Source organism: Piliocolobus tephrosceles, chromosome 7 (assembly GCF_002776525.5).
Source record: "Piliocolobus tephrosceles isolate RC106 chromosome 7, ASM277652v3, whole genome shotgun sequence".
NCBI lineage: Eukaryota > Metazoa > Chordata > Mammalia > Primates > Cercopithecidae > Piliocolobus > Piliocolobus tephrosceles.
The window spans coordinates 76,566,466-76,593,037 of record NC_045440.1 but is presented as its reverse complement, the minus strand read 5'-3'; the positions used below and the strand labels follow the sequence as shown (position 1 = coordinate 76,593,037).

At 36.6% G+C, this 26,572-nt stretch overlaps 1 pseudogene across 1 annotated transcript; it reads left to right on the top strand.

Annotated features, from left to right (window-relative positions):
• The first annotated feature begins 5,891 nt into the window (after positions 1 to 5,891).
• LOC111520965 lies at positions 5,892 to 7,723 on the top strand (annotated as a pseudogene). The gene has a single exon (XR_002724816.2). The product of XR_002724816.2 is annotated as a doublesex- and mab-3-related transcription factor B1 pseudogene (transcript).
• Positions 7,724 to 26,572: the final 18,849 nt, after the last annotated feature.

Sequence of the window (26,572 nt, the reverse complement as noted above, 5' to 3'; positions counted from 1 at the left end):
AATCAGGTAAGAGAAAGAAATAAAAGATAATCAAATAAGAAAGAAGTCAAACTATCTCTGTTTGCAGATAATATGATTCTATACCTAGACAACCTCATAGGCTCTACCCCAGAGCTCCTGGATCTGATAAACAACTTCAGCCAAGTTTGAGGATACAAATCTAAAATCAATGTACAAAATCAGTAGCATTTCTATATACCAGCAACATCCAAGCTGAGAACAAAATGAAGAACTGAATCCCATTCACAATAGCTACAAAAAGAATAAAATACTTAGGAATATAGCTAACCAGGAAAGTGAAAGATCTCTACAATGAACATTACAAAACACTGCTCAAAGAAATCAGAAATGATACAGATGAATAGAAAAACATTCCATGGATAGAATCAATATTTTAAAGTGGCATGCTGTACAGAGAAATTTATAGATTCAATGTCATTCCTATTAAGCTATCAATGACATTCTTTATAAAATTAGAAAAGACTATTCTAAAATTAATATGGAACCAAAAAAGAGTCTGAATAGCCCCAACAATCCTAAGCAAAAAGAACAAAACTAGAGGCAGTACATTACCTGACTTGAAACTATACTATAAGACTGTAGTAACCAAAACAACATGGTACTGTTAGAAAAACAGACACATAGAGCAATGCAAGAGCATAGAGAGCCCAGAAATAATGCTTCCCACTTACAACCATCTGATCTTTGTCACAGTCAGCAAAAAACAAGCAATGGAAAAAGGACTCCTTATTAAAAAATGGTATTGGAAATACTGGCTAGCCATATGTAGAAGATTAAAACTGGACCCCTTCCTTACATCATAACAAAAACTAACTCAAGATGGATTAACAACTTAAATGTAAAACTATAAAAGTCCTGGAAGATAAACTAAGAAATATCAATCTCAATATAGACTTTGGCAAATATTTCATGACAAAGATGTTAAAAGCAATTGCAACAAAAACAAAAATTGACAAATGAGGCCAATTAAATTGAAGAGCTTTGGCACAGCAAAAGACACTATCAACAGAGTAAGACAACCTACAGAATAGGAGAAAATATTTGCAAACTATGCATCCAACAAAGGTTTAGTATACAGAATCTATAAGAAACAAATCAACAAGCAAAAAACAAACAACCTCATTAAAAAGTAGACAAAGATGTGGGGCTTAAAACCTAGATAACGGGTTGATAGGTGCAACAAACCACCGTGGCACATGTATACCTAGGGAACAAACCTGTGCGTTCTGCACATGTATCCCAGAACTTAAAGTAAAATTTAAAAAATTAATAAATAAAAATGAACACGAACAGACACTTTTCAAAATAAGACTGTACATAGCCAATAGGCATAGGAAGAAAATGCTCAACATCACTAATCATTAGAGAAATGCAAATCGAAACCACAGTGAGATACCGTCTCACCTGATTTAGAATGGCTACTATTAAAAGTGAAAATATAGCACATGCTGGCCAGGTTGCAGAGAAAACAGAATATTTATACAATGCTGGTGGGAATGAAAATTAATTCAGCCATTGAAGAAAGCAGTTTGACAATTTCTCGAAGAACTTAAAACAGAGCTAGGCCAGGTGCGGTGGCTAATGCCTCTAATCCCAGCACTTTGGGAGGCCGAGGCTGGCAGATCATGAGGTAGACGGGCAGATCACGAGGTCAGGAGATCGAGACCATCCTGGCTAACACGGTGAAACCCCGTCTCTACCAAAAAAATACAAAAAGCTAGCCGGGCGAGGTGGCGGGCGCCTGTAGTCCCAGCTACTCGGGAGGCTGAGGCAGGAGAATGGCATAAACCTGGGAGGTGGAGCTTGCAGTGCACTGAGTTCCGGCCACTGCACTCCAGCCCAGGCGACAGAGCAAGACTCCGTCTCAAAAAAAAAAAAAGAGATAGAGACCATCCTGGTCAACACGTTGAAAACCCATCTCAGCTAAAAATACAAAAATTAGCTGGGTGTGGTGGTGCATGCCTGTAGTCCCAGCTACTCGGGAGGCTGAGGCAGGAGAATCACTTGAACCTTGGAGGCGGAGGTTGCAGTGAGCCGAGATCACGCCACTGCACTCCAGCCTGGGCACAGAGCGAGACTCCCTCTCAAAAAAGAACCAAAAACAAAACAAAACAAATCAAATCAAAACAAAACAAAACTACCATTTGACCCAGCAATCCCAATATTGGGTATATACCAAAAGGAATATAAATCATTATAACACAAAGACACATGCATGTGTATGTTCATCACAGCACTGTTCACAATTGCAAATATATGGAATCGGCCTAATTGTCAGCCAATGATAGATTAGATCAATAAAATGCAGTACATACATATCATGGAACATTATGCAGCCATAAAAAAGAACAAGATTACACTGTCTGCAGCAACATGAATGAAGCTGGAGGTCAGTATCCTAAGCAAACTAATGCAGCAACAGAAAACTAAATATACCACATGTTCACTTATAAGTGGAAACTAAACATTAAGTATACATGGACACAAAGAAGGAAACAACAGACACTGGGGTCCACTTGAGGGTGGAGGGCAGGAGAATGATGAGGATCAGAAAACTACCTGTAAAGTACTATATCTATTTCTTGGGTGATGAAATAATCTGTACTAAACTCCCATGACATACATGCAAGTTACCAACATAACAAATCTGTACATGTATCCCTGAACCTAAAATAAAAGTTTTTTTTTAATATGTCAACAAAAACAAATTGTGGAGGGAAATAGTAAAAGTTTGTGCAACTTATCAAAGTTAAGTAAAACTTACAGGATGTAACAAAAGCAGACTTGACATGGAAGTTTATAGCAATAAATACCCATGTCAAAAAGAGAAAAATGTCAAATAATCTAATGTCACACCTCAAGAAACTAGAAAGAGAAAAGCAAAGTAAGCCTGAATTTACCAGAAAGAAAGAAATAACAAAGATCAGAGTGGCAATAAACAAAACAGAGACTAGAAAAACAACATAAAAGATCAACAAAACTGAAACAGTTTTTTAAAAGATAAAATTGACAAACGTTATCTAGATTAACAAAGTGAAAAAGAGAGGACTCAAACAAAATCAGAAGTGAAGGTGGAAAAATTACAGCTAATATCACAGAAACACAAAGTATCATAAGAGACTGCTATGAACAACTCATTGCTATGAACAATTCATCTGTGTTCATCAAGGATACTGGCCTGTGTACACACATACATATATATGTATATCAATATACATGTATGTAGGTATGTATTCCAAGATCTTAGATGAACACGGATATAAAAATCCTCAAGAAAATAATTGCAAACCAAATTTAATAGCACATTGAAAAGATTATTAACTATAATCAAGTAGTATTTATCCCAGGGATGGAAGGATGATTTAACATATGTAAATCAATAAATGTCATCAAAATATTAACCAAATGAAATGTAAAAGTGATATAATCATCTCAATAGATATAGAAAAAGCAATTGAAAAAATTCAACATTCATTAATGTTAAAAACTCTCAAAAAAATAGGTATAGAAGGAATGTACCTCAATGCAATAAAATCCATATATGAAAAGCCCACAGCTAACATCATGTTAAATGGTAAAAAGTTGAAAATTTTTCTGTAAGATTAGAAACAAGACAAAAATGCCACCTCTTCCCACTACTATTTAATTAGTACTGAACATCTAGACATATTAGGCAAATAAAAGAAATTTAAAATTTTATGTGGAAAAAAAAAGAAGTTGAAATTGTCTCTGCTTGCTGATAACATAATTGTATATATGAGAAAGTCCTAAAGACTTAACCAAAAAACTGCTAGAATTGATAAATGAATTCAACAAAGTTGCACGTTACAAAATTAACATACAAAAATTATTAGTGTTTCTCTACACTAAGAGTAAATGATCTGAAAAGGAAATTAAGAAAACAATCCCCTTTACAATAATATTTAAAAATAATAACATTTAGGAGTAAATGTAACTAAGAAGGGGAAAGATCTATACTTTGAAAACTATAAAACATTAATGAAAGAAATCGAGGAAGACGTGAATAAACAGAGATATCCCATGTTCACGGATTAGAAAAATTAATATTGTTTATTGGCTGAGAGCGGTGACTCAAGCCTGTAATCCCAGCACTTTGAGAGGCCGAGACGGACGGATCACGAGGTCAGGAGATGGAAACCATCCTGGCTAACGTGGTGAAACCCCGTCTCTACTAAAAAATACAAAAAACTAGCCAGGCGAGGTGGCGGGCACCTGTAGTCCCAGCTACTGGGAAGGCTAAGGCAGGAGAATGGCGTAAACCCGGGAGACGGAGCTTGCAGTGAGCTGAGATCTGGCCACTGCACTTCAGCCTGGGTGAAAGACCAAGACTCTGTCTCAAAAAAAAAAAAAAGAAAGAAAGAAAGAAAGAAAAAAGAAAATTTAATATTGTTTTAAATATCCATACTACATAAAACTGATCTAAAGAGTCAATGCAATTTCTTTCAAAATTCCAATGTCATTTTTCACAGAGATAGAAAAGAAATCTTCAAATTCTTATAGAGTCAGAGAAAACTCCAAGAAGCACGAACAATTTTGAACAAAAAGATCAATGCTAGAGGCATAATATAATCTGATTTCAAGATATATTACAGAGCTATTGTAATCAAAATGGTATGAACGGTATGATATTAATGCAAAAACATAGACATCAACCAATGGAACAGAACAAAAAACCTAAAAATAATTACATTTATGGTCAACTGATGGTCAACAAATATGTCAAGAACACACAATGGGGAAAGGACAATCTCTTCAACAAATGGCGTTGAGAAAACTGGATATCCACATGCAGAACAATAAAATTGTACTCTTTTCTTACACCATATACAAAAATCAACTCAAAAATGGATTTAAAACCTTACACATAAGACTTAAACCTGTAAAGCTATGATAGGAAAACATAAGGAAAAGCTCAACAGCATTAGTCTGAACAACAATTTCTTGATTAGAACCCTAAAGCACAGATAGCGAAAGCAAAAATAGACAAAAGGATCATATTAAACTAAAAAGCATTTGCACAGCAGAAAAAAAAAAGGAAAAACACACAATTAACAGAGTGAAGGTACAACCCACAGGTGGAGAGAAAATATTTACAAACCATGTGTCTGATAAGCCTGAGGCAGGCAGATCACTAGGTTAGGAGTTCAAGACCAGCCTGGCCAACATGGTGAAACCCCATCTCTACTAAAAATACAAAAGTTATCTGGGCGTGGTGGTGTACACCTGTAATCCCAGCTACTTGGGAGGCTGAGGCAGGAGAATCGTTTGAACCCAGGAGGTGGAGGCTGCAGTGAGCCAAGACCATGCCACTGCACTCCAGTCTGAGTGATAGAGCTAAACTCCTTCTCAAAAAAAGCAAAAAAAAATTAAATTAAATTAAATTAAAATAAAAAATAGATCTGTGGAAAACAATAAAATCTTTACTAACATTATAAATATGTGGTAACATTTTTACAATAATTTATTATAGTGATTTTTTCAAATGAATTGTATATGAAAAGTTTTATTTTTCATGAACTTTGAGAGTTTTAAGTTTTCAAATTTATATCACAATATAAAACTATATTTCTTTATCTGCTTGGTTTCAAGCTGGTAAGGATTATTAACTTCTACTCTTGCTTCAAGGATGCAAAATAAAACATTGTTGAAGTAATGATTAGGAAGACAATAATAATATAGGTATGTCACTACAATGATGAGGAATCTCACAAAGTTGTAACACAGCCATGGTTTATATTTGATACACAAAAAAAGGCAAGGTTGTATCACACAGTGATTTTGAAAGTGTGATTAGACTTGTTCTGCAACTCCCAGAGGTGGTGGTTGTGCTAGGAAGGCTGACCCTGCCAATGGCCGACAAGATGGTGCGCACCCCCAAGTGCTCGAGATGCAGGAACCATGGCTTCCTGGTGCCCGTCAAGGGCCAGCTGGAAGCAGTGCCTCTGCGAGAAGTGCTACCTGATCTCCGAGCGCCAGAAGATCATGGCCGCGCAGAAGGTGCTCAAGACTCAGGCCGCCGAGGAGGAGCAGGAGGCGGCCCTGGGTGCGCAAGGTCCAGAGCAGGCCTCGCAGGCCGCGGCCGCCCCCGCCCCCGCCCCCCTCCCGGGCGCGAGCCTCCGCCCTCTGCCTCCGGAGACTCCCTCCGGAGACGCCGAGCCGGGACCCGAGGGCCGCCTGCTTCTTCGAGCGGCCCTCGCGGGGCCAGAGTCCCGGCCCGAGCGCCTTCCAGCCGGTTCTGGGCGGCCGCGGCCACGTGGAGCCGAGCGAGAGAGCCGCCGTGGCGATGCCCAGCCTTGCGGGACCCCCTTTTGGGGCGGAGGCCACAGGCAGTGGCTACCCCGGCCCCCTGGACCTGCGCAGGCCGCTGCGGCCCGTGCCTGGCCCGCCGTTCACCGACTTTGGGCGCCCTGTGAGCATCAACCCGGACCGTGCACTGGGCCCTGAGTACCCTGGCGGCTCCAGCATGCACCCCTACTGCCCGTTCCCGCTGGGCTACCTGGACTCCCCTCCTGGCGTCCCCCTGCAGCAGGGCTTCCGGCATGTGTCCCGCAGCCAGTACCAAGGCGGAGGCTTGGCATCAGAACCAGTGGGAGACCTCCAGCCAAGCTACTACCTGCCGCCGCCGCCATTGCCGCCCCTTCCACCGCTTCCACCACAGCCCCATTTCCTCCCGCCAGGCTACCTCTCTGCGCTCCACTTCCTCCCCGCCCCACCACCACCACCACCTCCGTCATCTTTCTCACTGACCGTCCTGTTTGATACTGATAAGGAGAACACTGATGATCAGGATGCAGAGGTGCCACCGGGTGAGCCCAGCCAGCCATCGTCTCAGGAGCAGTCGGACTAGGCCCCAGGCCCGCCCTCCGGGCCAGCAGAGTAGGGCACTGGGGGGCGACAGCAACAGTTTTCTTGTCTTCATTCAGTGATGTGTAGGGAGGGAGGAAGGTTGATAGCATAGATGGCAACTGATTCCCAGTTCAATATAGGAGGAAGGAGGGCGATTTCTAAGTTTCAGTTGTGCGATGTACAGTTGGAGAGGAGTATGGAGGAAATTATTACCGGGGGAGGACCAGGGCTCTGAAGAGTGGGCGCTGGGAGAAGCTCCCATTTAGGAATGAATTTAACTGTCCTTGGGTTGCACTGCCATTTATTGGAACAAGCCCCAGAGGCAACATTTGATTTCCTCAGGCCCCACTCCAGGATAGAAGGCATCATCTATTTCAGCCTTCTGCTGCCTTTGCCTGGTCCTCCAGGGTGCTGGGGGCACCACAGACATCGAGATTCCAGTTCATCCAGGTGGCTGGAGCCAGCAGCCAGGACCAGGGTCGTTGACAGCAGGTTCTGCAGCGTCCTGCCTTGCTGCTCTGTCTCCTACATCTTCCTGGCCACAGCCCCTTGCCCCTTCTCTAAGGGATTTTACTAGCAAGCATCCTGGCTGCTGGGGCTACTTCATTCCCCCTCCATAAAGTTTCAGCCATTATGGGCATTGGTTTTAAAAAATTTTATTAGTTTGACTATTTGATGTTTTTATAGTGATTGCCAACTTTAAAAAGTAGGCTGTTCATAAGCACTGATGCAGTCCCTAGGGAATAGAATGGTGCCTCTGATCGCCTGTGACATGAACAGTTTCTTCTCTGAGGACAGTTGGCTATTGAAATAAAATGAGCAATGGAAAAAAAAAGAAAGAAAGTGTGATTAATATGCAGGTGATTTTTGCATGTTTTTCTACTCTATGTACTCAAAGGGACAGATTTATTGAAAACACTGGCACAAAGTTCAAAGATTAACTACATGGCAAGATTTTATCAGTGGAATTTAACTGCTTAATAGGGGTTATGGATGAAAATATTAGAAAGTTGAATTTGAGAAATCGAGTTTTCTATTTAAAGATCACTTCTACTCCATAAACTCCCTTTCCTCCACACTATTCAGTACCTGGCTTTAATTCTCTCTTTTACTTTGTTTTTCATGTATGTACATTACCTCAGTGTTTACAGCACAGCCTGTAGATTAATTATATAAATAATCATATGGATATGGTTATATAAATATTATATATTCATACATATTTGATATATAATTATATAAAATTACATTTATTAAGTTATATTAACACAATATAAATACATAATTATTTATATCATATATGTACAGGTTATAGAAATTACAGATATTTAGTGTTGTAGATACAATCTTAATTGAACACTGTGTAATCCAAAGATTTAATTATTGCACACTCCCAAGCCCAAAGTCCAAATCAGATAAATGAGTGACAAGTGAGCATCAAGTCATATTATTGGAAGGTTATTTATAAACAAGATAGTGCTCCTGTTTTTATTCTTAAATACTGAATTCACTTGTGAAGATGATTGTGTCTACATATTTAATAAACTATGGAAGATGCCTGGCTAATAAATGAAAGGTACTTTTGATTTATTTGTGTAAATATTTTCAACCAAGTCAATTATGAGGTTCAACTGCTGTAGTGATTATCTTCGTTTTGTATTTTAGTTAATTGGTTCTTCAATTAGCTATTCAATCCCTACTCGGGACCCTCCCCATTTGTCTCAGACCATTTTCCTTCCTGTTCATGGTTTCTACTATACTTACATATTTGCTCCCCAGACTAAAAATCTCCTTTTGTGAATTAAGTTCCGATGGGAATTCTTTCAACACTAAGTATTCTAAAAATCAAACCTTAACAAATAGTTGGATCAGACTATTGCTATGTGCCTCAAGCACAACAAAAAGAGAATAATTTTATGTATACATAATACCTTGGAATCTTATAAAAGTTTTCCTTGAAGAGCTTAGAAACATCTCTCTGGACTTACAGAAGATTGAGAATATATTTTAGCAGTAGGATCCCAGTGCCTGACTATGTTTCATTCACTGATAAAATTACAAGATAAATCTGAATGTGAAAATAGTAAATGAAAGAAATTTAAAGAAGATCTGAGAAAGAGGCATGATAATATAAAAGAATAATATTAAGCAAATTCCTAATTAAAGAACTTCTGCTAGCCAAGAAATTCAGGATTTATATTTTAAAACACACTATTAAGTATTTTCCTTTATTTGTTGTAACATTCCTAGTTTTACCGGTCAGATATGGTTTAAGGTTTGGGGTTATTTTAAGCATTAGGGTGTATGGTTTCCTAGTTTCATTTTTATATTCACTGCCATTCAGTGACACTCACACTAAATTTGGAAGTGTCAAAGCATTTCCACATTGAAAGACTGCCAAATTCAAAGACTATAGTTTTGTTTGGTTTTTCTAATTTATGCTTGAGAGTCCGTTTTATTGTACACTTTAAATGCTTTTAGAGTTGTAATAGTTGGATTGTTTGTCTTCAAGGTTCTTGGTGCAACTTCCATGGCTGCCAACAGTAAAATAGTGCTATGAGCACATCACTTATGCATGGTCAAACTGCTCAAAATGAAAGGTGATCTGATGCGCTATTTTGAGGATTATACTTCTTTAAAATATGCTTATTTAAGATATACAATTCTATGACATGAAAGGACTGAATAACCATGATGGTTAATACTGAGTGTCAACTTGATTGGATTGAGGGATACCAACTATTTATCCTGGGCGTGTCTGTGTGGGTGTTGCCAAAAGGGATTAACATTTGAGTCAGTGGGCTGGGGAAGGCAGATCTACCCTTAATCTGGTGGGCACAATCTAATCAGCTTTCAGCAAATATAAAGCAGGCAGAAAAACGTGAAAAGGAGAGATGGGCCTAGCCTCCCAGTCTACACCTGTCTCCAGTGCTGGATGCTTCCTTCCCTCAAACATGGGACTCCACGTTCTTCTGTTTTGGGACTCAGACTGGCTTTCCTTGCTTCTCAGCTTGCAGACAGCCTATTATGGGACCTTGTGAACACGTAAATTAATACATAATAAACTCCCTTTATATAGATATATATCTCCTATTAGTTCTCTCCCTCTAAGACAACCTTGACTAATACAATAACTATTAATGAAATTCTTGAAAAATCAAACTTAAATTTACTGGTACATTCCCAAATTACCCAGTGTACTTTTTTTTTGTATAATTAATGCAAGAGTAAAGATTCATGGACTGTTAATCTAATTTTCAATATACATTTTCATGAACTTTATTTTAAAATTTTCAGAAATTTTCACACTTTATTTATTTATTTATTTATTTATTTATTTATTTATTTATTTGTTGAGACGGAGTCTCGCTCTGTCACCCAGGCTGGAGTGCAGTGGCCAGATCTCAGCTCACTGCAAGCTCCGCCTCCCGGGTTTACGCCATTCTCCTGCCTCAGCCTCCAGAGTAGCTGGGACTACAGGCGCCCGCCACCGCCACCTAGCCCGGCTAGATTTTTGTATTTTTTAGTAGAGACGGGGTTTCACCGTGTTAGCCAGGATGGTCTCGATCTTCTGACCTCGTGATCCGCCCGTCTCGGCCTCCCAAAGTGCTGGGATTACAGGCTTGAGCCACCGCGCCCGGCCAAGGAAAAGCCAGCGAGGGGGCACCCGGATTTTCACACTTTAAAGAAAGATTTTCTGTTTGTGTTTAAATGGCTTAATAAAGCAATACATGTATATTTTAAAAATCAGTTGCAACTGAATAATAAATTTAGTATTTGCATAAAAATAGGGGACAGAAAGGTGAAGACATTAATGTCAAGTTGCTATTTCTTCACATACTTAAAATCAGTATTTATGTTATAAAAAAGCACTGACAATATTTACAAATAAAAATAACATTAATAAGTTAATGTTTAAAACTATAATTTTAACACATAAGCAATGTAGACCACAAAATGTAACATGACTTTACATGTCTACATTAGTTTTATTTTCAACTAGATCATCAATAATATCATACAAAACATAAAGAACTCAAATCAAACTGTAATTAGAAGTACAATGGAAATGAAGTTATTGCCTTTCTGTGGTCTGGAGCTGAGTTATGAAAGTATACTGGCAGAAAAATTAGCCAGACCTTTTTTGCAATTATAGGTCTGTCATGGGAACCACCGTTATTAAACACTTTAGAAAAGTTTTTATTTCATTTTACAGCAGGATTGAATAGGCATTATTTTTAGATCAATTTAAGGTTCACAGCAAAATTGAACAGCAAGTACACAGAGCTCCCTTATGTTCCTACTTCCACACACACACTAACCCCAGTATCCATAATACCACAATGATAAGTTTGCTAAAAGCAATGAACTTTCTGTGATGGTTCATTATCACTCAAAGCGATATCACTTTTCATTAGGGTACACTCTTGGTGTTGTACATTTTATAGGTTTACACAAATGTATAATATGTATCCACAATTAAAGTGTTACACAAAATAGTTTCACTACCCTCAAAATCATCTGTGTTCTCCCTATTCATCCCTTTTTCCCCACTACTGCCAACCACTGATGTTGTTGTCTCCACAGTTTTACCTTTTCCAGAATGTCATATAGTTTTAATCATAAGTATATAGCCTTTTCATATTGGCTTCTTTCACCCAGTAATATGCATTTAAGTTTCCTCTATGTTTTTTTTTTTTTTTTTTTCATGACTATCACTCCTTTCATGGCTTGATAGCTCATTCTTTTTAGTACTCAGTGATATTCCATTATCTGGATATACCACAGTTCATTTATCTTTTCAACCACTGAAGGACATTATGGTCCCTTCCAAGTTTGGCAATTGTGAATAAGTCCGCTATTAACACCAGTGTATTTGTTTTTGTATGGACATAATTTTTCAATTCATTTGGGTAAATAGTAAGAAGCAAAACTGTTGTATTATGTGGTAAAAGTAAGTTTCGTTTTGCAAGAAACTGCCAAATTGTCTTCCAAAGTGGCTCTACCATTTGACATTATCACCAGAAATCAGTGAGAGGTCCTCTTTGTCAACCTCTCCACCACCTTTTGATGTCACTGTTTTGGATTTTGGCCATCCTAATCCTAATCAGCCTGTAGTGGCATCTCATTGTTTCATTTTGCCTTCGCTAATGACACATTATGTGGAACATCTTTTCATATGCTTACTTGCCATCTGTATATATTCTTTGGTGAGGTGTCTGCCTAGGTCTTTTGCTCATTTTTCAGGTTGCTCATTTTCTAATTGTCAAGTTTTAAGAGTTCTTTTTTTATTTTCGATAACAGCTCTTAAACAGATACATCTTTGGCAAATATTTTCTCCCGTTCTGTGTCTTGTCTTTTTATGTTTTTGAAAGTATCTTTCACAGATAAATTTTTAATTTTAGTAAAGTTCAGCTTATTGGTTATGTATTTTATGGAACATGACTTTGGGATTTTATTTTAAAAGTCATTGCCATATCCAAGGCCATCTAGATTTTTCTCCTATGTTATCTTCTAGGAGTTTTGTAGTTTGGCATTTGACAATTAGGTTTATGACCCATTTGAAGTTAATTTTGGTGAAGAATGTAGGGTCTGTGTCTAAACTTATATATTTTGTTGAATTATTTGTTTTCAGCTATCCTAGTTCTCTTCCAGAACTATTTGTTGAAAAGACTATGTTTTGTCATTTGTCAAAGATTAGTTGACTATATTTATGTGGGTCTATTTCTGGGCTGTCTATTATGTTTGCTTTATCTGTTTATTATTTTACCAATATAATTACCTTGATTACCATAGCTTTATAGTAAGTCTTGATGTTGGATATTATCCATATTCCAACATTGTTTTTCTCCTTCAATATGTGTTGACTATTCTGGGTCTTTTGACTCTCCATACTAATTTTAGAAATAGCTTTTCTATATATATAAAATAACTCCTTGATATTTACATGGGATTGCATTGACTTTATGTATCAATTTGGGAAGAACTAACAACTTAAGAATACTGAGTCTTCCCATCCACGAACATGTAATATCTCTCCATTTATTTATTTACTTACTTCTGTTTTAAAATGTCACTCATCAAAGCTTTATAGTTTTTAAAATATAGATCTTACATACATTTTGTTAGATTTATACCTAGATATATTATGGTTTTGGGTGCTAATGTAAATAGTACTGTGTTTTTTGTTTGTTTGTTTGTTTGTTTTTGAGACAGAGTCTTGCTCTGTCGCCCAGGCTAGAGTGCAGTGGCAAGATCTCGGCTCACTGCAAGCTCCGCCTCCCGGGTTCACGCCATTCTCCTGGCTCAGCCTCCTGAGTAGCTGGGACTACAGGCGCCCGCCACCGCGCCCGGCTTATTTTTTGTATTTTTAGTAGAGACGGGGTTTCACCGTGGTCTCGATCTCCTGACCTTGTGATCCGCCCGCCTCGGCCTCCCAAAGTGCTGGGATTACAGGCTTGAGCCACCGCGCCCGGCCAGTACCGTGTTTTTTATTTCAAATTCTGCTTGTTTATTGCTGTCATAAAAAAGTGCTTAACTTTTACATATTAACCTTGCATTTCTTAACTTTGCTAGTTCCAGGAGATCTTTGACTGTAGATTTTCTACATAGGCAATCATGTCATCTGTCAAGAAAAACAGTTTTATTTCATCCTCACAAAACTGCACACTTTTTATTTTCCTTTCTGTGTTATTGCATTAGCTAGGACTTCCAGTAAAGTGTCCCTGATCTTAGTGGAGAAGCTTTTCATTTCTCACCGTTAAATATGAGGTCAGTTGCAAGGTTTTTTGTAAATACTCTTTATTAAGTTAAATAAATTCTCTTTTATCCTAGTTTGCTTAGAGTTTTTATCATGAATAGGTACTGAATTTTGTCAAATGATTTTTCTGCATCTATTTATATGATCATGTAATTTTCCTCTTTAGCCTGTTGTTGTGATGGATTATATTAATAGATATCCAAATGTTGAACCAATCCTGCATACCTGAACAAATCTCACTGACTGTGATGTTTAATTTCTTTTATACATTATTGGATGTGGTTTACTCATAATTTGCTGAGGATTTTTGTATCTATGATCATGAGAGACACTGGTTTGCAGCCTTCTTTTCTTGTAATATCTTTACCTGATGTTGGTATTAGGGAAATGCTGAACTCATAAAATGAGAAAGTATTTTCTCACCTTTCATTTTCTGGAAGAAATAGTAGAGAATTGGGATAATTTCTTCCCTAAATGCTTTGTAGAATTAATCATTAAATACCTCTGGGCCTGTTTTAGGAAACTTAATTATTAACTCAATTTATTTAAAAGGTATAAGCCTATTCAGTTTGTCTACTTTTTCTGTGAGTTTTGGCAGATTATGTCTTTCAATTAATTGGTTCATTTTATCTGGGTGATAAAATGTGTAGACATAGAGTTCTCCATAGTGTTTATTTATTATTCTTTTAATTTGCATGGAATTTGTAGAGATGATATTAGTAATTTGTGTTTTCTCTCTTTTTCTGTTAGCATAGCTAAAGGGTCATCAATTTTATTGATCTTTTCAAAAAACCACCATTTGGTTTTGTTAATTTTCTCTTTTGATTTCTTCTTTTCAGTTTCATTTATTTCTGGTCTGATTTTTATTATTTTTGTCCTTATGCTTACTTTGGATTTACTTTTTTCTTCTTTTACTAGTTTTCTAAGGTGAACATTTATATTATTGATTTTAGATATTTTTTCTTTTCTAATATATGCATTCAACACTATAAATTTTCATGTAAGCACTGCTTTCACTGCCTCTCACATTTGGTAAGTTGTATTTTCACTCTCCTATAGATTAATATGTTTTAAAATTTATCTAATATTCTTTGACCCATGTGTTTTTTAGAGGTATATTTTTAAATCTCCAAGTATTTTGGTATTTTTTAAACTATTATTCTGTTATTGATTTCTACCTTAACTTCATTGTGGGCTTAGAGCAGACATTATAAAATTTTTATTTATTCAAATTTGTTCAGGTGCAATTTTATGGTCTGAAATGTGGTCTATCATAGTGAATGTTCCATGTGAGCTTGAGAAGAATGTGTTCTGCTGTGATTGGATGAAGTTATCAATGGATGTATCTGATACCCTGTTGATTAATGGTACCGTTGAGTTCAACTACGTCCTTATTGATTTTCTGCCTGCTAGATCTGTTTACTTTTGAAAGAAAGGTATTAAAGTATCCACATGTAATAGTAAGTTCATCTGTTTCCCTTTGCAGTTTGATGAGTTTTCGCTTCATCTGTTTTGATGCTCTGTTATTAGGTGCAAACACATTAAGGATTGTCATGTCTTCTTAGAGATTTGACCACTTTATCATTATGAAATTCCCCATTTTATTGCTGATAATATTCCTTACTCTGAAGACTGCTCTGTCTGAAATTAATGTAGTTTCTCCTCTTTATTTTGATTAATGTTAGCATAATATATCTTTCTCGTCCCTTTACTTTGGATTTATATGATTCTTTGTATTTAAAGTGGGTTTCTTATAAACAAGACATTCTTGTTATTTTTTTTTTTCAGTCTAGCTTGGCAATCTCTGCCTTTTAATTGGTGTATTTAGACCATTCATGTTTAAAATAGTTATTGATTGGTTGTCTTAGTCTGTTTGCATTGCTATAAAGAAATACCTGAGACTAAATGATTTATAGAGAAAAGATGTTTATTTGTATCATGGTTATGCAGGCTGTACAAGAAGCATGGTGTATGCTAACACCTGCTTCTGATGAGGGCTTCCGGAAGCTTCCATTCATGGTGGAAGGGGAAGGGGAGTAGGTCTCACATGGTAAGAAAGGAGGAAAGAGAAATGGGAGAGAGGTGCCAGACTCTTTTTAACGACCAGATATTGCAGGAACTAAGAATGAGAACTCACTGAATCTCATGAGAATGAGAATGACACAAGGCATTCATGAAGGATCTGCCCTGTACCCAAACACCTCCCACTAGGCCCCACCTCCAACTGTGGGGTTCAGATTTTAACATGAGATTTCGAGGAGACAAATGTTGAAACTAAATCATTGGTATAGTCAGATTAATATCTACCATTTTTGTTACTGTTTTTATGCATTTTTTCTATGCATTTTCATTCACTTTTTTACTTCACTTTTTTCTTATTCATAGTTGACCTAATAGATAATGATTTGTTCAAAATAATAACAACGATGTATTCCAGCAACATAGTTTATTGATAAGTAGAATGAATAAGACAATGAAACAAGAGGCAGGAGGAAGATATTAAGAATATTTTGGGCCAGGCGCGGTGGCTCATCCCAGCACTTTGGGAGGCCGAGACGGGCGGATCACGAGGTCAGGAGATCCAGACCATCCTGGCTAATGCGGTGAAACCCCGTCTCTACTAAAACAAAACAAAACAAAACAAAAAACTAGCTGGGCGAGGTGGCGGGCGCCTGTAGTCCCAGCTTCTCGGGAGGCTGAGGCAGGAGAATGGCGTAAACCTGGGAGGCGGAGCTTGTAGTCAGCTGAGATCCGGCCACTGCACTCCAGCCTGGGCGACAGAGCGAGACTCCGTCACAAAAAAAAAAAAAAAAAAAAAAAAAATACTACAGTTGTGAAATACTATAGTGCTATTTGAAAGTGGAGGTGGACTAATTGCAAATGTATATTGTAAACTTTAAGGTATCTACTAAGAAAAAGCAAAGTTAATGCAACTGCTGGCAGCCATATAACTTGTTCAGCAAACATTTATTGAACACCTACTATGTGTCAAGCACTGTGTAAGTAGTAATTATGCAAGAGTGAACAAGAAACCATTTCTGTCCACAAGGAGCTTGACTTAAATATCATTTAAAAAAAAAAAAAAAGGAGCGTATTTTTGGAAGTTATATAAAATTGAATGGATACTATGAAAAAACAAAATTAATATTGAATATTTTATAAATTACATAGTCCAGTTGCATCTTGCTTGAAGACTGAGTTCTAAAATCAGAATTAATGTGAGAAGTGAATTGTAAAAGATTACCCTTTAAGCATTGGAATCACATCAAGAACTGTCAGATACTCACACTCTCAAAGATATCATGGTATTCAGCTGGGCAGGGTAGCACGTGCCTGTAATTCCAACACTCTGGGAAGCCGAGGTGGTTGGATCACTTGAGGCCAGGAGTTAAAGACCAGCCTGGGCAACGTGGTGAAACCTTGTCTTTACTAAAAATACAAAAGTTAGCCGAGCATGGTGGTACATGCCTGTAATCACAGCTACTCATGTGGCTGAGGCATGACAATCATTTGAACCTGGGAGGCGGAGGTTGCAGTGAACCAAGATTGCGCCACTCTGCACCCCACCCACCCAAGCCTGGGCGACAGAACGAGGTTGTCTCAAAAAAAAAAAAAAAAAAAGATGGTATTGAAACAGAGAAGAGCAAATCACTAACTATTCTCTCATGCTATCTCTAAGAGCAATACTTTGTGTAAAGCAGGAGAAATCTCCTCTACTAAAATTGGTATTTCCTTTTTTATTTTCTGAACAAAATGTTAAATGTTAAATTAAATTTGGCTATGATCCAGTTTCACAATTTAGAAGAAGAAAACTTTTTAAATCTTATCTTCACTTATTCTTTCTCTAACATTCTTTTTTTTCTTTAAAAAAAGTCCACTTTCTGAACTTTATCATTTTCTCTCTCAAAGAAAAAAAAAAAAAAAAAGCTTTTAACATCTCTTTCAAAGCAAGTCTACTGGAAACAAATTCTCTCAAAATTTGTTTGTCTGAGGGTACCCACTTTTGAAGGGTAATTTTGCATGATACAGAATTATAGCTTGATGTGTGTGTGTGTGTTTTCTGTCAACATTTAAAACATGTCACTCTTCTCTCTTCTTGCTTTTATGGTTTCTGAGAAGTCTATTGTAATTCTTATCCTTGTTTCTGTATAAGTAAAGTGTTTTCTTTTTCCTCTGGCTTCTATCAAGATTATTTTCTTTACATTTGATTTTATGCAGTTTAAATATGATAAACCTACTTGCAGTTCTTTCAGTGTTTAACCTAGTTGGTGTTCTCTGAGCTTCTTAGGTCTGTGGTTTGATGTCTGATATTAATTTGAGAGAATTCTGTTATTATTGCTTCAAATATGTCTTCTGTTCTTTTCTATCTTGCTTCTGTTTCTGGTATTTCTATTACATGCACGTCACACTTTTTGTAGCTTTCCCACAGGTCTTCAATATTCTGTTCTGATGCTTCTTTTGTTTTTCTCTCTTTTTTTTTTTTTTCTCCATTTTTCAGTTTGGGAGGCTGTTATTGACATACTTTCAAACTCAAAGATTTTTTTCAGTTATGTTCTGTCTACTAAGGAACTCATAAAATGCATTCTTCATTGTTTTTTACCTTCAGAATTTATTTTTGGTTCCTTCTTAGAATTTCCAGCTGTCTTCCCACATTATCCATCTGTTCCTGTATAGTGTCTAATTTTTTCACTAGAGCCTTTACCATATTAATTGTAGTTGTTTTAAATTCACACTCTGTTACTTCCAACATCTCTGAAACATCTGGTTCTGGTTCTGATGCTTGCTTGCTCTGTCTTCTCATATTGTCTGTGTGTGTGTGTGTGTGTGTGTGTGTGTGTGTGTGTGTTTTCTACTATATCTTGTAATTTTTCATTGAAACGGGGACATACTTTATTGGGTAGAAGAAACTGCAGGTAGTGATAAAATGTGGAGGTAGAAGCTTTCTATAGTTTAAGATTAGGTCTCAGTCTTCTAATTAGCCTGTGATATGGTTTGACTGTGTCCACATCCAAATCTCATCTTGAATTGGAGCTCCCATAATTCCCACATGTTGTGGAAGGGACGTGGTGAGAAATCATTCAATCATGGGGACAGTTTCCCCCATACTGTTCTCATCATAGGGAATAAGTCTCACAAGATTTGATGGTTTTATAAGAGGAAAACCCTTTGACTTGGTTCTCATTTCCTCTCTTGCCATCTGCCATGTAAGACCTGCATTTCACCTTCTGCCATTTCAAATATGATCATTTTGAGCTGTATTTCCCAGATTATAGTCACATTTTATTTTCTCTCATTAATATTCCACAACTATAAATAAGTAAATGAACTCCTGATAGTCCCATCACAATATACCATAATATATAATTTGGAGAGTTTTCTCAACATCACTGATCATTAGAGAAATGCAATCAAAACCACAATGAGAAACCATTTCATGCCCGTCAGAATGGTGATTATTAAAAGGTCAAAAAACAACAGATGCTGGTGAGGTTGCGGAGATATAGGAATGCTTTTACACTGTTGGTGGGAATGTCAATTAGTTTCACCATTGTGGAAGACAGTGTTGTGAATTCGCAAAGATTTAGAACCAGAAATACTATTTGACCCAGCAATCCCATCACTGAGTATATATCCAAAGGAATATAAATCATTCTCTTATAAAGATACATGTGAGCGTATGTTCATTGCAGCACTGTTCATCACAGCGAAGACATAGAATTAACCTAAATACCCATCAATGGTAGACTGGATAAAGAAAATATGGTACATATACACCATGGAATACTACGCAGCCATGAAAAGAAATGAGATCATGTCCTTTGCAGGGACATGAATGAAGCTGGAAGCCAGTCATCCTCAGCAAACTAACACAGGAACAGAAAACCAAATACCAAATACCACATGTTCTCACTCATAAGTAGTAGTTGAACAATGAGAACACATGGACACAGGGTGGGGAACAACACACACCAGGGCATGTTGGAGGGTGGGGCTTGAGGGGAGGGAACTTAGAGGAGGAGTCAATAGGGGCAGCAAACCACCATGGCAGATTTATATCTATGTAACAAACTTGCACGTCCTGCACATTTATCCCAAAACTTAAATTAAAAAGAAAAGAAAAGAAAAGAAAAACTAGGGAAGGTCATTCTCTGGATCTGATCTTATCTGAATCTACCTTGGAGTCAGGAGACAATCTTGGCCCCAGAGTAAATTGTTGTGATTAGTTGGCCAGATCTCAAATGCATGTGAGATGAGTACTTTGAGCCTTCTGTAACTACAGAAAATTCTCAACCTACAGGAATTAGAGTTGTTCTAATTTATAGCACTCTTGCAATTGCACCTGTGTAATTATTTACGGCACTTAGACCAGTAAGAGCACAGATTATGTCACTCAGGCTGTCTAAATTGTGAGTATTGCCACATAAAACTTCAACCCCTAGGTTATGTCCTTGAAGTCATTCTAGCTACAGGTTTCAGATACACCACCAGTTCCTGGACAAGGATTAACCACATTTCTTGCATCTCTAACATTCCTTTTCCAGCCAGGCATTTCTTATATAATCAATAAATGTGTGAAAGTGGATATTTCATTTCCCTTTTAAATTATTATTTACAAGTTCAAAAAGCCTTATCCTGTACCATATACAGATATTTTTCATTTCATAGTTAAATAATTATAATATTTTTAGTCATGCTTATAAGCTGTCAGTGAATAGGTCCTTTGGTAACTATTGCAAAGTATTACCAGAATTTACAAAACAGCATTGGTATACCAGAGTCCCACACAAAAAGTAATACGTAACAAATTTAATAATTTTTTGTATATCTTGGAGTTATTATCAAAATGTTATTATGTGCATCACTTTTCAAATAAATACTATAGTTTGCAAATTTAGGTTAAAAATTGGTTTACTTATCGAAGCTCTTAAAATTAGCTCTTAAAATTCACATGACAGAATTATTGATGATTTATCATAAATAACCTGAAAAAGAACCACATTATTTTTCTCAATCATATTTTAAGGATAAATTTTTCCAAAAACAATGTTCTAGGAAATGAATGAAAGGGATATGTAACAGTTAAAATACACTGAAGACAAATATCTACTATCTCCATCAAATCATGATTTCCATGTCATAATTTAATCATGTTTTGTTGAAGATAGTCCTGCCAATGAAATATTAAAATAAATGTTAGGAGATTATTGTTACATTGTATTTGCCTATTCTTTCAATAGATTTTCCAAATTTAAAAGTAATTTCAGCATCTTCCTGGGTTTTTTCTTAACCTGAATTCTTTTTTTTTATTTGTGATGTGCATCCCTAACTATTTCACCTCCATTCTCAAGAGGTTTTGCAACTTGCCTCTTAGCTAATCTTTCATTTCAGTTACATTCATTCCATGATTTGACTACAATGACCTTATTTATAATTTTTCTCAACTTTTATGTTCTTCGCGTCTTTGATCCCTCAGCCAAGAATGTACTTCACAACCTCTTCCCATATTGTTCTGTATTCAAATCCTGCTTACAAGCTCACCTCAAAAGTATGTCCTCTATTAAGTATTCCCAGTACTCATACTCAGAAATAATTGACATTTTACCTGTGTTCTCAGGCTCCATTGTTTGTATCATTGATGATGGTGGCTAACATTTATTTTTAGTGCTTGCTAATTCCCAGATTTCATGATAAGCACATTTTATAAACCAACCTGATTCACTTAAATAATAGTGTAACTCATGTTAGCATTATAAATATTCTTTTGTTTGTTTTGTTTTGCTTTGTTTGGAAACTAATACTCAAGAAGAATTTGCAAGTGATTTTAAAGAGATTACACAGTAGAGCCCACATTTGTATCTAGGCTGAGCCTAAACTCTCCGTCTCCATGATGCATTGTATCCTAATACTTATCCCATTCTCTGTTATAAATATTAATAAGTTATCAGTCTTTCTCACTAGATTTCAAACTCCTTGAGAACAAAGATACATACATGTCATTCATCTTTGTTTCTGGCCACATCCTACTTAGTCTATTTCTTGACCCTTGTCTGTACAAAATAAATATTTGTCAAGTTTTAAATATGCTTATATTGAAATTCTTGATTTCATTTTTATTCTAGAATTACTAGGATATTTTTAACAAAAGATTCTTTTATGTATATTGGTAGAGAAATGTGGAGGTAATTCTATGGCTGTTCAGTAGTACATTCCTTTAATTACGCTACTGAAATACCATCAAGTTGTGTGTCTCATGATGCCGTTAGAAATCATTTCAGAATTTCCTTCTTTAGACAAAACTCTAACTCTAGACTAAGGTCAGTGCTTTGCAAAACAAATGCCACTATGGGTTTTGATTTGCACATCTGATCTTATCTGCCAGCTAACTACTCATTAGATCTTTACATTTATATTTAGACTCAGCTATTACATAGTGCAAGGGCAGTGATGATTTCTAAATAAAATAATCAATTATTTAACCTTATTTAAATTCTGTCTTTTACAGCTGTTATCTTAGGGTGAATGGGCTTTACATTTTTCTCTAAATTATTATTGTACTAAATTCATGTTATTTTATAGCTTAAAAAAATAAACAGACTATATTGTAAGCATACCTACTAAACTGCCTGTGATCTAATATCTAGTCTGACTAGGAGAATAATTGTGTGAATGACAATTCAGATCAAATGAGCATAAAAAGCCTAACCTATTATAAGGGTAAAAACTTTTGTGTTTTTATTCCAATTTTGCCATATAAAAATATAATACATGTGTTTTGAGAAATATTTTTTATACAGTGTATATTTTAAAATAAAGAATATAAACTGAAATCCATATTAAAAATATCCATGAGAAAAATGTATAAGTTAAAAATATAGACAGGGATTAAGTGATAATGTTTCACTTGCTAAAAGGTTGAATCATTTTTTACTATGTTTATTTTCAAAAATTAATATGACAGATTATCTTATTAAAATCACGGTTATCTATATTATAATTTTAGATAACTAACAGTTTAAAATAACCCATTGAATAAGTATATACATTATTTCTTCAGCACATTTCCTTCTCAAACTTTACTAACCAAAAATAATGAATAGTGTGACTAATCTCTTGTCTAATTTACAAATCACTGTTGATCACCTAATAATTGCTGGGAATTCTGTTGAATCTTGGAAATCGAAAAATGTAGCCAACATGGTCTTTGCTCTTCTGGGGTTCATTGTAAAAGGAAATAAACAACAATTAAAATATTAAAATAAATGCTATAAATAGAAGTATGTACAACAAATAGTGAGACAAATGAGGGAATTCCTTAATGTTACCGAAGAAGATTGTAAAAATGTTCACTCAAGTGTGAGGGTAGTATGCTAACTTAATTTTTAACCTAAATCTTTAAGAACAAGTAAGAGTAAGCTAAGAGATCAAAGAAAAAAGAAAACACCAGTCAGAAGAAATAGCCTATCAAAGAGTGAAGCTAGAAATTTGTCATCTGGAACTTGTCCATCATGAAATTCTTAACTACAGTATATTTTTCTCACCCAAACTCAGATCTTGCCAGCCTTTCCATTTTATTTGTTATTTCTAAATATCTCTAGTTCAATCTCCTCCACACTTTTTAACATCTCCCTTTTCTACCAATCCATTTATCTTTGATATTTTATTTTACCTGGAAATAAGTTTGAATCATTACTGTTTCATAGTTTTTCTTGTTTCAGTGTATTTTTTGTTAGATTATTTTATAAATTTGAATTCTGGTGATATTGTAGTCTACAAATCTGAATTTTACAAGTGTGGGTTTTACAAATTTGATTTTTGATGATATTGTAATCTATATTGTGATTAATTTAATTTTATAACTCTCTTTGCTAATATATAAATACATTTTGTATGTCATTTTAGGTTGGCTTCCCCAGGAGTAGGACTCTAAGATTTATGTGTAGGATATTTATTAGGAAATGCTCTAAAAACGCACACCCAGAAGCGAGGTGGAGGCAAACTTTGGTAGAAGAAGCTAAGTTGTGATGGTGACTCAACAAGGGAGTCAGCCATTCCCACAGTGAGAGTTGAAATTGAGATGGCTTTCAGAGTTTTTCAGAGTTGAGGCAAGAGGTCCAGGTCTGGCTCCTCAGATTCACCATTGCATCTCTCTATTAAGCCAACACCGCTGGCTGAATAGGAACCAATACAACATTCTGTAAAACATTTTATCTAGTATCTTTAGACTAGATGATGGCAGACGATACGGAGTCAGCATACCTTTGGATTGAGACTGTAAATATAAACTGTTTCTGATCCTTCTTTCTGGTAAGAATGCAAAAGAGCATGCATTCATATAGATTAATAGGCACATACCTCACAATTGCAGCCATGCTAATCACTACGATTAGGGCTACTACTTGGTGGAATTCTAATATCCTTCTTCAACATCTATCTGCCCTTTTAAGACATTTTAATGAATTAAGCAGAGATTTAATGGATACCATTATTCTTGCATTTTATAGTTCTTTACTAGATCATAATATTTGCTCCCCCAATATACACTCAAAATGTGATATTCTTATTCTGCTTGAGAAGAGCATTTTATTATCTTTTTCCAAACACAGTTGCCCCTAGACACAGCTCTCAAATTTCCTTGTTCTTGCATTTATCATTTCCCTCATTTTTCTTAACACCTGATGTATTACACTCACTAGTACATTTTCTTTCATCAATATACCATTACAGTTCATTATAGGTGAAAATTTAAATAATTGCACTACTACTTTGTGCCAGGAGCTATCCATTGTCCAATAATTACCAGTGACAAGGCTCCCATTGAGAGCTGGCTGTTGGGTAATCCTGTTTCACAGTCCAATAAAGCAGGGAAATTGCTGTGGCCCTGCCTCTCCCCTGCCCCTCCCCTGCCCCTATCAGCTCATCTACCTCAAGGAAAATCAGTGCATCACCTCACGTATAAGCTCGAGTATCAGCTGAAGCATGGCCAACGTAGGGAGATCCAGTCTCTACAAAAAATTCAAAAATAGCCAGACAGGATGGCTTGCGCCTGCAGTGCCAGCTACTAAGGAGGCTGAGGGGAGAGGATCACTTGAGTCTGGAAGATCGCGGCTACAAAGTGCCCTGATTGCACCACCGCACTCTAGTCTGGGCAACACAGCAAGATTGTCTCACAAAACAAAAAAACTATCGGCTCAAATAGCTACATTGAAAAGGATGTCAAATTGCACTCACATATAGTGTTATAATAAACCGTATTATTAAGACATTCTTTTCTAAAATTCTATGTCGTATTTCTCCTATGACCCAGAGCAAAGACTTCCTTCTGATTTTCTCTGTGAAATTAGGTTATATCTCTTCTAGTCTCCACTGAGATATAAAAATTATCTGTTAAATATTTTTAAAAATGGTTTGAAATTATTTAAATAGTACCTACTAATGTAATAAAAATATTGGTTCATTAAGAAATTGGGGCTGGGCGCAGTGGCTCAAGCCTGTAATCCCAGCACTTTGGGAGGCCGAGAAGGGCGGATCACGAGGTCAGGAGATCGAGACCATCCTGGCTAACACGGTGAAACCCCATCTCTACTAAAAAATACAAAAAAACTAGCCGGGCGAGATGGCGGGCGCCTGTAGTCCCAGCTACTTGGGAGGTTGAGGCAGGAGAATGGCGTGAACCCAGGAGGCGGAGGTTGCAGTGAGCTGAGATCCAGCCACTGCACTCCAGCCTGGGCGACAGAGCAAGACTCCGTCTCAAAAAAAAAAAAAAAAGAAAGAAATTGGGAAAATATGGGGGCTATCTGTATGAAAGCAAATGTGCTAAAAACGTCTTCTTTCATAGTAGAAACACAGCAAGTAATGTCTAAAATTAAAATAACTAAATAAATACATGTGATTTAAATATGTTTTCAGACGATTGAGAAAAAAATGCCTGAAACAGTATTTGAATGTTGTTGCTGCAGAAGTGAAGATGGATAAGAGATGAATGGTAGGAAGGAGAGTTCCAGGTTTTCATTGTAAGCCTTACGTGTAATTTGTCTTTTGTTTGTTTGTTTGTTTTTAGACGGAGTCTCACTCTGTCGCCCAGGCTGGGGTGCAGTGGCGCAATCTCAGCTCACTACAAGCTCCGCCTCCCAGGTTACGCCATTCTCCTGCCTCAGCCTTCCGAGTAGCTGGGACTACAGGGGCCCGCTACTAAGCCGGGTTAGTTTTTTGTATTTTTAGTAGAGACCGGGTTTCACCGCGTTAGCCAGGATGATCTCGATATCCTGACCTTGTGATCCGCCCGCCTCGGCCTCCCAAAGTGCTGGGATCACAGGCGTGAGCCACCGCGCCCTGACAATTTGTCTTTTTAAATGATGTACACATATTACCTTAATATGAGTGAAAACAAAACTAAACTTAGTAGAATTCCATAAATATAAGATTAATAGGTCCTTATAATTTAAGACATTTTACAAAGAAGGTTTAAACATCAATAGAGGATACCAGCAATTGAAGCATCTAGGTTAAATATTTATATATCAAAAGTACATTCATATAATGTTTAAGCCAATTTAAGGCATATATTTGTATTACTATGACAACACGAGAAAGCAAGAAAAACTACATAACTAAAGTGCAAATGTGAGGATTCTCTTTTCAATCAGTGTCCAGTTGTTTGATTATTTGGAGATGTGCTAGTTAATTTTGCTTTAGACTCTAAAGATAAGTGTTAACATATAAATTTAATTAAATGATGATATGATTTGGCTCTGTGCTGTGTCCCCACCCAAATCTCATCTCTCTTTTTTTTTTTTTTTTTTTTTTTGAGACGGAGTCTTGCTCTGTCGCCCAGGCTGGAGTGCAGTGGCCGGATCTCAGCTCACTGCAAGCTCCGCCTCCTGGGTTCACGCTATTCTCCTGCCTCAGCCTCCAGAGTAGCTGGGA